This window comes from Cervus canadensis, chromosome 7, assembly GCF_019320065.1.
Source record: "Cervus canadensis isolate Bull #8, Minnesota chromosome 7, ASM1932006v1, whole genome shotgun sequence".
In the NCBI taxonomy this organism is placed as follows: domain Eukaryota; kingdom Metazoa; phylum Chordata; class Mammalia; order Artiodactyla; family Cervidae; genus Cervus; species Cervus canadensis.
Window position 1 is genome coordinate 58,475,687 of NC_057392.1, and position 13,135 is coordinate 58,488,821.

The window sequence follows — 13,135 nt, forward strand, 5'->3', positions numbered from 1 at the left end:
CTCCAGTATTCTGGCCTGGAGAATTCCATGTACTATATAGTCTATGGGGTCATAAAGAGTCAGACACGACTGAACCACTTTCACTTTCACTTCACTTTCACAACATAGATGAATTTCACAAAGACAATGAGAAAGAAAGCAGACACCAAAGAGCAAGTGCTGCATAACTCCATATAAGTGAAATTAAAAAACAGGAAAACCAATCTATCATAATAGAAGTCAGAATAGCAGAATTTCTATGTTGACTGGGACTGGAACCAGAGAGCTTTCTGGGGTACTGGAAACGTTATTTCTTGATCTGGGGGTGGTCACTTGGGTTGATATACTTGCAAAATTTTGAGTAGTACCCAGAAACATTTATTATGGGTTCCTCCCTTTCCCAACAGCATTTCCTCTTGGCATGTAGCGTTTCCCCTTGCTGATCTGTCTTCAGGAATTCCTGGATCTCTTTTCCTCCTTCCTGACCCTGGAGATTTTCCTCTCTGGAAGTTCAGTCTGAAGCCAAGAGCTACCAAATGGAATTAAAATACTCTTAGTCAGAGGACTCCAGGTTCTCTGTTCCATCTGCCAGTTATCAGGTTATTGTCTTTCAGCCCCAAGTGTATATACAGCTCAGTGATAACTGAGCTGGACCTTAAAATATTTCTCCTTTGCTACCTGGCCAAATGCTAAGCTTTCTTGGTAGTGGACACTGGAGAGAGACTGGAGGAGACTGGAAAGAGATGGGAGGAGGAAGGGGCCAGTCTTCCAGGTTCCATTGTGTTCCCCTGGACAGTCTTCTGCAGCAGCAGACTTCTGCAGCACCTGGTGGCTACATGCATGGGTTTTTTTGTTCTGTCTTATAAATTTGGGGGATTCATGGGGATTAGTGACCTGCCAGTTATAATCTAAGTAAGGCATGGGAACTTTATTGGAATTCTGCCAGTTTGACAAATACTTTTCGGGTTTTGTGGCCAAGTGGCATGTGGGATCTTGGTTCCCCCATCAGAGATTAAATCTGTGTCTCCTGCAGTGGAAGTATGGCGCTCTAACCATTGGACAACCAGGGAAGTCCCTACACACATGGTTTTTGTAGCACCCTGCAGCCAGCAGCACCGGCACCTCTCTGTGGAAGCTCCCTGTAGCCCCTAGGGAACTGTTCCTCAGTGAGCCCTTCTGGCTCAGGGCCTCAGCAGACCTCACCATCCAGTGAGTCCTGGCTGCCCCTTCTTCAGTGCGGTCTGGAGCTCAGCCTCAGAGGGAGTCCCTCTTACAAAGAAGATTAGCTCCTCCTTTGTGTCTATCTCAGCTCTAGGGGTAGTGACGGCTCCCTAAACCACTACTCCTGTACGCATCTGAGTTTTCTCCACCAAGTAAGCCAGCCTTTCTTTATCCCAATCCTCTGTTACAGTTAATTATTCTTTGTATTAAACTTTCCCTGTTCAACTTTCTGTACGGGTTCCATCTCCTGATTGGACCCTGACTGATACATTCCCCTTGTGGGGTTGTAGCAATTGTCTGAGTAGTCATGTACTGAGGCAGAAAGCTCTGCTACCAAATTACGGAGTGACCCTGGGTATCTTAGTCTGACTGGGCTGCTATAAGAAAAATACCATAGACTGGGTGGCTTAAACAACTAACATTAATATCTCACAGCTCTGGAGGGTTTAAGTCCAAGCTCAGTACTAACATGGTGGGGCCCTTGGTGAAGGCCCCCTTTTGCAGATGGCCACCTCTGTATCCCCTCATGGCAGAGAGAGGGATCATCTCTGTGTCTCATCCTATAAGGGCATCAATCCCACTAATTAGGGCTCCACCCTCATGACTAACAGTTTCCCAAAGATCCCACCTCAAAATGTTAACACACCAAGAGTTACAACTTTAATATATGAGTTTAAGAAGGGGATGCAAACATTCAGTCCTAACATTAGGAAAGCCACTTTTCCTCCTCGATTTCTCCTGGGGTAAAATGGGGGGATGTTTGCTTATCCTCTTCTACCTTCATGGAGAAATTGTGAGAACAGAGTGGAAGCATTGTGAGATCCTCGGTGGAGATGGGCCGCAAAAATTCCTGGAGCTATTCCGCCTACTAAAGTGAAGTGAAAGTGAAAGTTGCTCAGTCATGTCCGACTCTTTGCCACGCCATGGACTGTAGCCCGCCAGGCTCCTCTGTCCATGGGATTCTCCAGGCAAGGATACTGGAATGGGTAGCCTTTCCCATCTTCAGAGCATCTTCCTAACCCAGGGATTGAACCCAGGTCTCCTGCATTGCAGGCAGATTTTTTACCATTTGAGCCACCAGGGAAGCCCTCCACCTACTAAAATGGCTCATAAAATTGACTGCTATGTAAACCTCTACATTAATCAATTGCCACCCCTCCCGCTGCAGGGAAGGAAACAAGGGTGGAGGAATGCAAGAAGGCCTGGAGGCTTTTGGAGGTGAGCAGGGGCAGCAGGGTCTCCAGGAGATTCCAGACAAGGGCAGATGGACTTCCCTGGTAGTCCAGTGGTTAGGACTCTGCTTTGCAATGCAGGGAACACAGGTTTGCTCTTTGGTCCCAGAATATCCTACATACAGCAGGGCAATTAAGCCTGGGCACCACAACTATTGAGCTGTGCTCTAGAGCCTGGAAGCCACAACTACTGAAGCCCATGTGCCTAGAGCCCATGCTCCGTAACAAGAGAAGCCATCACAGAGAGAAGCACCACAACTAGAGAGTAGTCCCTACTCGCCACAGCTAGAGAAAGCCCAGCAGAAACAAAGACCCAAGGCAGCCAAAAATAAATAAATAAATAATAAAATTTAAAAAGGCAAGGGTAGATGGTAAGACCTACACCCTGTCTCTACCCTCAGATTAATCTGATAGTAGGAGTATACCCAGATGGCACAGCAGTAAAGAACCCACTTGACGATGCAGGAGACACAGGAGACTCAGGTTGGATCCCTGGGTCGGGAAGATCCTCTGGAGGAGGAAATGGCAACCCACCCTAATATTCTTGCCTGGAAAATCCCATGGACAGAGAAGCCTGGTAGGCTACAGTCCATGGGGTCGCAAGAGTCAGACACGACTTAGCGACTAAAGAGAAAGAGAGAGATAGGCTTAGTTGCTTCAAGGCATGTGGTATCTTCTGGGATCAGGAATCGAACCCGTGTCTCTTGCATTGGCAGGCGGATTCTTTACCACTGAGCCACCAGGGAAGCCCTCACAGGATCTATTGACCTTACTATGTTTTTAGTATCTGGAAAGCAACAGTGGAAGAGAACACTGGAATGGCCTGTTAAAGTCTCATTTAAGACATAGGCTTTAGGAAAAAAAACCCTGTGGATTTGAGGTGCATCCTCTAAGATGAGGTAAAGGCACTGGCCAGTGGATGACACAGAGTTGTTTCCCTATAGCTGTTCGACACACATCTAGGAGCCAAGAGACGGCAGTGGCATTGACCCCTCCCACCATCACACCGAGTGGCCTCTTTTCAGACTTTCTGATTCTGGTAGATACAGCCTTGCTGCTGCTGCTGCTGCTAAGTCACTTCAGTCGTGTCCGACTCTGTGCGACCCCATAGACGTCAGCCTATCAGGCTCCCCGACCCCTGGGATTCTCCAGGCAAGAACACTGGAGTGGGTTGCCATTTCCTTCTCCAATGCATGAAAGTGAAAAGTGAAAGTGAAGTCACTCAGTTGTGTCCGACTCTTAGTGACCCCATGGACTGCAGCCTACCAGGCTCCTCCTCCATTGGATTTTCCAGGCAAGAGTACTGGAGTGGGGTGCCATTGCCTTCTCCGAGATACAGCCTTATGCTCTGTTATATCAGAAGACCTGGCTCTTGTAGTGGGGGAAGTGGGAGAAAACTTCAGACAAGCAGTACCATAGGGTCTGAAACTACACCTGCTACCTGGATCCTTGGGAATCCCATGCTGGTGAGCCAATAAGGACAGATTACAGGCAGGCAGGGCGTGATAATCGACTCTCATTGCCATGAAGAGCTAGGGTAACTATATGACAGGGGCAGGAAGGACCACGACTGAAACAGGGGATCGATGCCCAGGACAATGGTGAGCAGTCAATGACTGCAATCACTGCCCAACAAAAGCAAGGTAGCTAAGGTTCAGGTCCTTTGGGAAGAAGGACTAGGTCTCCCCAGTCACCAACTCACACCAATCAAAGTGATGGCTGACAAAGAGGGAAATCTATGATGGTGATGCAGAAGGAGATGATAATAGTAATTTCAGCTTTGGGACCAGCTGCACCAGTAGGGACCATAGTTTGTTCTACTAACACTCTCGTATTATGTTCTTGCAGAGATTGTAGCTGACCACTTTCTTAATGGGGCTCTGTGGAAGGATATGGACCTGATGGAAGGCAGGAACAGGTTGGAGAGATACAGGAGCCTTCTTGTGCCCAGATCTTCTTGGCCACAACTCTGACTCCAGCCACTGTTTTGGCAACCAGTTTTGCACAACCTTCAGTTCTCAGCCTGACTGTGCTGTGACCTGACTGTGCTGTGCCTTGGGCCCTTACTCCCTTACTCTGAAAAGTCCTCTTCCCTGTGTCTTCTGGACCCTTCTCCTACATTTCTTCCCATTCTTCTCATTAGATTATTATCATTATTATTAAAAATAGAGTATGTTTATTTGCGGGGAGCATGAATTCCGAGGGAGCAAGGCATCTTATCATTGACCACCTTGCACTCGGGATTCATGAACTTGAGCATCTGAGCCAGCAGGCGACTGCTCACCGCACAGCCCTGTCTTCTTGGTCTGGAAATTTCTCAGCTGGTCCTTGGGGGTCACGGGCTTCCGCCTCAGGTAGCAGGGCCCAGCATCCTTGGTCAGTTGCACGTCACCGCTGCTGGGGGTTGACTTCCCTGACAGGCCCTGGGGCCCGGTGTCCAGTCGCAGTCCTTTGGCCACCGGCATTTTGATGGTCTGCTTCCCCTGCTCCAGCTTGCTGGCAGCTGCCCGAAGGGTGGAGGAAGTGCTGCCAGCCTTGGTGCTGGATGTGCCCAGCCAGCTGTTGCCTCCTGTTTCTGCTCCCTCTTGGGGGGCGTCTTCTTCACCATAAAGCGCATCAAGGAGGTTTCCCTGTTGATGTCACTCTCCTCACTGCTGTTTCCTCTGCTTCTTCTCCTGCAGCATGGGCGCCTTCTTGTCCTCCTGGGGCAGCTTCTCCTTCTGGTGCTCAGCACAGCTCACACTCTGCTTGTCCATGCCCTTGGGGCTCTCACCCTGCTGGGTGACCTTGGGCTTGCCCTCCAGTTCCTCCTGGGAGTTGCTGCGGCTGGAGGACATGTATTCCACCTCCTGGCCTTTGAAGTCACCAATATTGTTGACCTCAAATGCCTCATCAACTGATCCCTTCTTCTTCTTCTTCTTCTTCTTCTGGCCTCCCTTGCTGGGTGGCACCTTCTTGGCCTTGGGGCCCCAGCCGCCCTCCTCTCTGCTGGCCTTGCTGTCGTTGAAGGACAACTCCAAGTCGTCCTCCAGGTCGTGGATGCCCAGCTCAGTGGCTTTCTTGCAGCCTGGCTTCTCTTTCTCCTTGTCATCCTCCTCGTGGTCCTTCGGCCGCTGCAGCTGCTTGATGCATAGATGGTCCGGGACTGGGTTTCTCCTCTCCCAGTTGAGCATGCGGCCTTTGGCCAGCGGCATGAAGTTGTACCAGTTATGCACAGGGAAGGCCTCAAAGGCACCATCAGGGCACTGGGTGAAGATGTAATAGGATGTGTGCTCTATCACACCTCCCCTCTTTATGCCCTTGAACTTCCGGCCCAATTCGCCGTCCACCTGAAGCAGCCAGGGCTGGTCCTCCGGCTGGGACTCCTTGGGGACAATGCCCTATTTCTTTCTTGGCGCCTCTTCCCCGAGCTTGCAGCCGAACCCCCTGCCAGCTCCCGACTTGGGTATCTCCTCCTCTTGGTAAATTTTCTTGTTGCTCAGGTCATGTTCCAGCTGGGCCTGATTCCAAGTAACGAGGTTGACTTTATCAGCTGCATTGAAAGCCATGATATTAAATTTTTTGGTGGTATTTTTGGGAACTCGGACGACATACCCAGTGACATCCTGACCGCTGGGGCCAAGGGCCCCCATGGGCGATGGTCAGGGTCAAGTTGGAACCTCGTTCTTTTCGCTTCCCCCGGGGTCTGCGTCCTCTGGTCTCTGGGAAGCCACCCTCGAGGGATCAGGTCTCTGGTCTCAATCAAGGACCCCAAGGCCTGGCGAGGTGCCGTCGATCCTGAGAAAAGCTATCTGGAGGCAGCGCTGGGTCAGTGGTCAGCCTCGGAAGCCTCCCCTGCCGCGTCTGCACCAGCGCAGCCTCCTAAATCGGAATTGAAACTCTCCAGCAAGCCTGGTTGAAACAAGCTACTCCAAGCTGAAGGCAGCACCTTCTGTGCCCGACGTGCTGGCTGTCAGCAATATATGGTATGATAGCCCAATCACGCGGATAATGTCATTACCGGATGACCCAGTCATGTTGATAACCCAATCACGCCGATGACGTCTCACGCGGATAATCCAATCACGTCGATAACCCAGTCATGCAAAGTCCTATGTAGCTCTTTTGGTTCGTCTTGACCTCTGGTGGATCAGACGGTAAAGAATCCGCCTGCAATGCGGGAGAACTGGGTTCGATCCCTGGATTGGCAAGATCCCCTGGAGGTGGGCATGGCAACCCACTCCAGTATTCTTGCCAAGAGAATCCCCATGGACAGAGGAGCCTGGTGGGCTACAATCCATGGGGTCGCAAATAGTCAGACAAGACTAAGTGACTAAGCACAACACAGCCCTGTAAATATAGGTTCTCCCCAGAGTCCACTCTTGGGCTCCCTTCTTGGTGTACACATTCCAGTCTTGTCGTTCACATTGCTTCGATCTTCACTTTTATTAAGCTACTTCCCAGCTCTCCAACTCTACTCCCATAATTCAGACCCACATTTTCAACAGCCGTCTAGGAACTTGGACAAAGAAAGCCAACCAATATTTCAAACTCTGGTAGTTCTTGCCAAAGAGTGACTGTTCTTTTGCTATAGGAAAGTTGTGGGCTCTACATATTTAAAGCACTTTCTATTTTTACTATAATGATTAAGAAAACCACACACACACAACACAACACACTCCTGGGATTCTGAGCAAGAGGCGTTAGTGAGCATCCCTCTACCACACCACCACCCCCCCCCAAATTCTCAGTACCTGATTTTGTCCTCCACCTTGCCTCTACCACATACTTCACAATAAATCTATAGATATGCACTTACCAGTAATTAAAGCCAACAATCTTGGTTGTGCATCCGAATTCCTGCCCCCCTCTTCCATATTTCTAGCTCATTCCTTTACTAACCAGACTCCAGTAATACTTGCCCTCACAAGGACCTGAAGTCCATTTTTCTCAGTCCCTCTTTCCCCAGATGTCCCCTCTTCCCTCCTTGACAAATTTAATTTCCTCAGCCAATTTTCACAGTTGCTCTCTTATCACAATCTAATTCCCCTGCCCCTCTTTCACTTCATGATACTCAATTAGAAAAATGAGAAACCAAGTTAAATCCAGCCCTACACCTCCTCCACACCTGTCTTCATGCACCTGAACCTGACTGGAGAAAAAGATATTAAACTGCTGACTGTTTTCTCTTTAAACTCATTACCACGAGCCTCAAGCACATCTCAACTGTCTGTAGCCAGACAATCATCTGATACATCCTATAATCCTTTCACTCTCCTATAGGTTTGAATGACGATTTCTTCACCTGTTTTCCCCTCAGACCTCCAACACCTTCTCTATCTTCACTCTTTACTTGCAACCTTGCTTCCTGTTTTACTGAGGAAATGAAATGTGTCAGAAATGAACTGTCCTGAACTTCCACCTACTGCATCTAAGCTGGCATATTCTGTCTTACCTCCTTGACTATGAATAAACCTTCCGTAGTCCTGAGTAAAGCCAATCCCTCACCTCAAGAACATCTCCCCAGTAAATCTACCTCTTTCTCTCTCACAACATCAGATTTTCCCTCTCTACTCTTTCCCATAAAGATACAATCGTACTATTATTTCTCTTATTTTTGAAGAAAAACTTTTGGCCCTTCCTTCCCTTCTGGCTACCATCCCATTTCTCTGCTCCCCTTCCTTAAGGAAAAAAAAAAGCCACTTGAAAGTATCCTTGTACTCATTGTCTCCAGTTCTCTGTTGAGTCCACTTCAGTCAGGCTTTGGTCTTTTCAAAGGTCTTGGAACAATATCACCAGTGACTTCCGTGTTGTAAAATCATTGCCTCTTCCTCCTGGAGTTCATTGCCTTTTCCTCCTGGAAACACTCTCTAATAACACACCACAATCTCTGAGTTTTCCTTCTTCCTCACTATCTACTCATTCTCAGCCTCCTGGTTCTTCAACTTGTACATCTTTACTTTGGAGCACTCTAGGGCACTCTTTCACTTCTTTTTCTATAGAACTCCTTTGGCAATCTCATCTAATGTTATAGTGTTAAATATATTTTTTTAAACAGTCAACATTTTTTAAAAAATTGAAATATAGTTGACTTACTAATATTGTGTTAGTTTCAGATGTATAGAAAAGTGATTCAGATTTTTTCCAGATGATATCCCATTATACATTATTATAGGATATTGACTACAGTTCCCTGTGCTATATAGAAAATACTTGTCGCTTGTCTATTTTATGTAAAGTAGTTTACATCTGTTAATCCCATGCTCCTAATTTATCCTTCTCTCCTTCCCTTTCCCATTTGGTAACCATAAGTTTGTTTTCTATGTCTGTGAGTCTGTTTCTGTTTTGTATATCAATTCATCTATATTATTTTTAGATATCATATAATATTTGTCTTTGTCTGACTTTCTTCACTTAGTATGAAATTCTCTAGGTCCATCCATGTTGCTGCAGATGGCAATTGTTCATTCTTTTTAAAATTTATTTATTTTTGGCTGCACTGAGTCTTTGTTGCTGCATGAAGGCTTTCTCTAATTGTGGAGAGCAGGGGCTACTCTTTAGTTTCAGTGTGTGGGCTTCTCATTGCTGTGGCTTCTCTTGTTGTGGAGCACAGGCTCTACGCGCAGAGGCTTCAGTAGTTGTGGCACGAGGTGGCTCATTAGCTATGACTCAAGGGCGAGTGTGTAGGTTTCAGTAGTTGCAGCTTGCAGGCACTAGAGTATGGGTTCAGTAGCTGTGGCACAGGGCTTAGTTGCTCCAAGGCCTGTGGAATCTCCCTGGACCAGGGATGGAACCCATGTCCCTTGCACTGGCAGGTGGATTCTTATCTACTGCACCCCAGGGAAGTCCTTATTCTTTTTATGGTTGAGTAATATTACATTATATATATATACACACCACATCTTCTTAAACTAATCATCTGTTGACATTGTTAAAATGGCCATACTATCCAAAGCAATCTACAGGTTTAATGAGATCCCTATCATAATACCCATAACATTTTCCACAGAACTAAAACAAAAAATTTTTAAATTTATGTGGGGGACTTCCTTGGCAGTCCAATGGTTAAGACTCTGAGCTCCTGATGCAGGGGGCCCAGGTTTTATCCCTGGTCAGGGAACTAGATCCCATATGCAGCAACTAAGACGCAGTGCAGCCAAGTAAATAAAAAAATAAATTTTAAAAAATAAAATTTATGTGGAACCACAAAAGACCCAGTGTCAAAAGGAATCCTGAAGAAAAAGAACAAAGCTGAAGGCCTAATTATCCCAGACTGAGGACATATTACAAAACTATAGCAATTAAAAGAGCAGGATATTGACACAAAAATAGACATACGGATCAATGGAACAGAATAGCGAGCCCAGAAATAAACCTACATATGTAGGGTCAATTAATCTTCAACAAAGGAGGTAATTATGTACAATGGAGAAAAGACAGTCAGCAAGGGCTGTTGGGAAAGCTAGACAGCTACATGTAAGTCAATGAAGTTAAAACACACCCTCACACTGTCTACAAAAATAAATTCAAAGTGTTTAAAGACATAAATATAATATATGACACCATAAAACTAGAAGAGAACATAGGCTGAACATTCACTGACATAAATCATACCAATATTTTCTTGATTGGTTTCCAAGGCAAAAGAAATAAAGGCAAAAATAAACAAGTGATACCTTATCAAACTTAAAAACTTTTGCACAGCAAAGGAAACCATCAATAAAATGGAAAAAAAAGGCCTACAGAATGAAATAGAATATTTCCAAATGACGAAACTGACAAGGGGTTAACATTCAAAACATACAAACAGCTCATACAACTTAATATAAAAAAAAAAGCTCACTTAAAAAATGGACAGAAGACCTAAATAGACATCTCTCCAAAGAAGACAAACATATGACCAACAGACACATGAAATTAGTGATGCTCAACATCACTAATTGTTAGAGAAATGCAAATAAAAACCACAATGAGGTAATACCTCACTCCAGTCAGAATGGCCATCATTAAAAAGTCTATAAATAATAAATGCTAAAACATACGTGAAGAAAAGGGAACACTCTTACACTGTGGGTGGGAATGTAAATTGAGGAAGCCATTATGGAAAACAGTATGGAGATTCCCTACAAAACTAAAAATAGAGCTACCATATGATCCAGCAATCCCACTCCTGGCCATATATCCTGAAAAGGTGAAAACTCTAATCTGAAAAGATACATGCACCCCAATGTTCACAGCACCATTATTTACAGTAGCCAAGATATGGAAGCAAACTTAGGGTCCATCAACAAATGAATGGATACCACCATGTGTGGTATCACATGGCACACAAACATGTAAAGACAGGGAAAGATGTTCCATATAGCACATAACTACATTTTCAACATTACATTATGTAGGATGTGACACTTCAGCTCTGGGGTAGGGGCAGGATCTTCGGTTGCAGCCTTACCCAGAAGCCCTGCTTTGAACCACAGGCAGATGTTCCTTCAGTCCTAAGACCCAATCACATCAGGCTGCATCTGGGCCAGGAGTAATGGTCAGGATCACATCTACCTCCTGGTGGTTCTTATAACCATAGACCAACCATCTTCTTTCCTTTACCAAGGGGGCTCCTTTTCTTTTAAACATTTAAAACTTTAACAGAAGAGATTTCTAATTAAAATTAGCAGATTAAACATCTCTGTTTATTTCCGTTCCCTCCCACATCCTTTCTAAAATTAAAGTGAAGGACTTTTTTTAATGGATAAACCTACAGCTACAAGAGAATGAGAAAGAAGGTCCATCAGCCCATAAGAGATTTTGACAAAATTCTGGAAGACAGGAAGCAGAAAAAGGAGTGACAACTAAAGTCCAGAATAAAGGAAGCTGCAGATTTGAATATTGGAAAAAATATTGGAAAAAACGGAGAAAAAATACCGAAAAGAGCTGTGACGCCCTACAGAATGTCAGAGAGGAATCAAGTAGAGTAGGACAGCAGAGGGCAAGTAGGGTTGAAAACAGGGTGGCTAGTTAAAAGTCTATGTAGACTTTAAATAACCCCTCCATTCTGCCCTTCCCCCATTTCCCCTCTGGTCAAAACAAACTTCCAACCTGCAGGGAGGAGAATAGAATTTCCTTCCCTAGAGAAATGAGTGGCCCAGAAAATAGAATTGCACATTATGGCATTAGAGGCCCCCAGCATAACAGCAAGCTCCCACACAGTCACCCCAAAGCAAAGCCCATCCCCAACTCAACATTCACTCAGGGCTCCTCATATCCTTTTTGTGCCATGCTCTTAAATACGAGTAGTTAATTGAGAATCACTGGAAAACTGAGGAATGCTTCCAAAATAAATAAAATCAGGATTTAAAAAATGATTCTACAGAGTTCACATGGGATAATGATAGATTCTTACATCCAGATCTCTTCACACAACCACTAAAACCCATACAAATTAGCAAGGAGAGCAACTCAAATCACATAAAATCTATATCTACATTGTGACTACAAGGCAGAGATTACACAAACTTTAATTTACATGTAAAAAGGTAATTAGACATATGATATCAGCAAAGCTGGCTCCAGAGCTCACTTCAGAGCAGAAAATCAGGTGAAGACTGAAGGGAAGAAGGATGGGGTCAGGGGAACATGGATAAAAGTCACCACTTTGAAAAGACAGGGTCTCCAGGTGGGATGCATGAGACAAGTGCTCGGGCCTGGTGCACTGGGAAGACACAGAGGAAGCGGGTGGAGAGGGAGGTGGGAGGGGGAATCGGGATGGGGAATACGTGTAAATCTATGGCTGATTCATATCAATGTATGACAAAACCCACTGAAATGTTGTGAAGTAATTAGCCTCCAACTAATAAAAAATTAAAAAAAAAAATAAATTAAAAAAAAAAAAGAAAAGAAAAGACAGGGTCTCATCTTGAGCGGAAGAATGCTGAGAATGATTCTCCAGCTCCAATGTTCATGCCCAAGAAAGACCTGCTTGCCATCTATGAACTCCTTTTTAGGGGGGGTTTGGTGGTGCCAAGTAGGATGTCCACAGGCCTAAACACCCCAGGTTGGCAGAAAAGAATGTGTCTAGTCTTCTTGTGATGAAGACCTTGCAGTCTCACATCACCAGCCTACAGGAAGGGACAGTTAACCTGGAGACAAGTCTACTGGTACCTTACCAGCAAGGTATAAGGTATTTCTATGATTACCTCAATCTTCCCCCTGAGACGTGCCTACCACCCTGCACTGCAGCTGTCCTGAGACTGGCCGTAGCCCAAAGGTCTGGAGGGAGAAAACCTGCACGATTCACATGAGGGGAAGCTGACAGAGGTGCCTACAGACCAAGTACTGTGCCCTCTGGTGCCTACAGGAGCCCCGTGGCCAGGCTGAGTCAGCAACCGAATTCCAATTAAAAGGTATGTTTGGCCATGGATGTGGTAGGCCATCTCAGTAAAGTTGGAAGAGATTGTTTAGTGTTGAAGAAACCTGCAGGCAGACATGCAAAAAGGAAGGGGGTGGGAGAGAGAGAGAGAAAGAAAGAATGGAGGGAGGAGGGAGAGAGAAAAACTGAGAATAGGCCTGCCAGCTGGCAGGCCAGGGTAGCTAATGCCTAGAGGAATCTAGGAGAGACTCAAAAAGGCACAGGACCAAAAGTAATAGTCTTTGAAAGGCTCCCCTCCTGGGGAAAGGAAGCCAGCTTAAAAGTGGGGGGCATTACTTGGAAACTAGTAAATGAAAGAAAA

At 45.6% G+C, this 13,135-nt stretch overlaps 2 pseudogenes; one reads left to right on the forward strand and one right to left on the reverse strand.

Annotated features, from left to right (window-relative positions):
* Nucleotides 1-4,608: 4,608 nt before the first annotated feature.
* LOC122444745 lies at nucleotides 4,609-6,064 on the reverse strand (annotated as a pseudogene).
* A 6,295-nt stretch (nucleotides 6,065-12,359) lies between these two features.
* On the forward strand, nucleotides 12,360-12,846 carry LOC122445215 (annotated as a pseudogene).
* The last annotated feature ends 289 nt before the right edge of the window (nucleotides 12,847-13,135 follow it).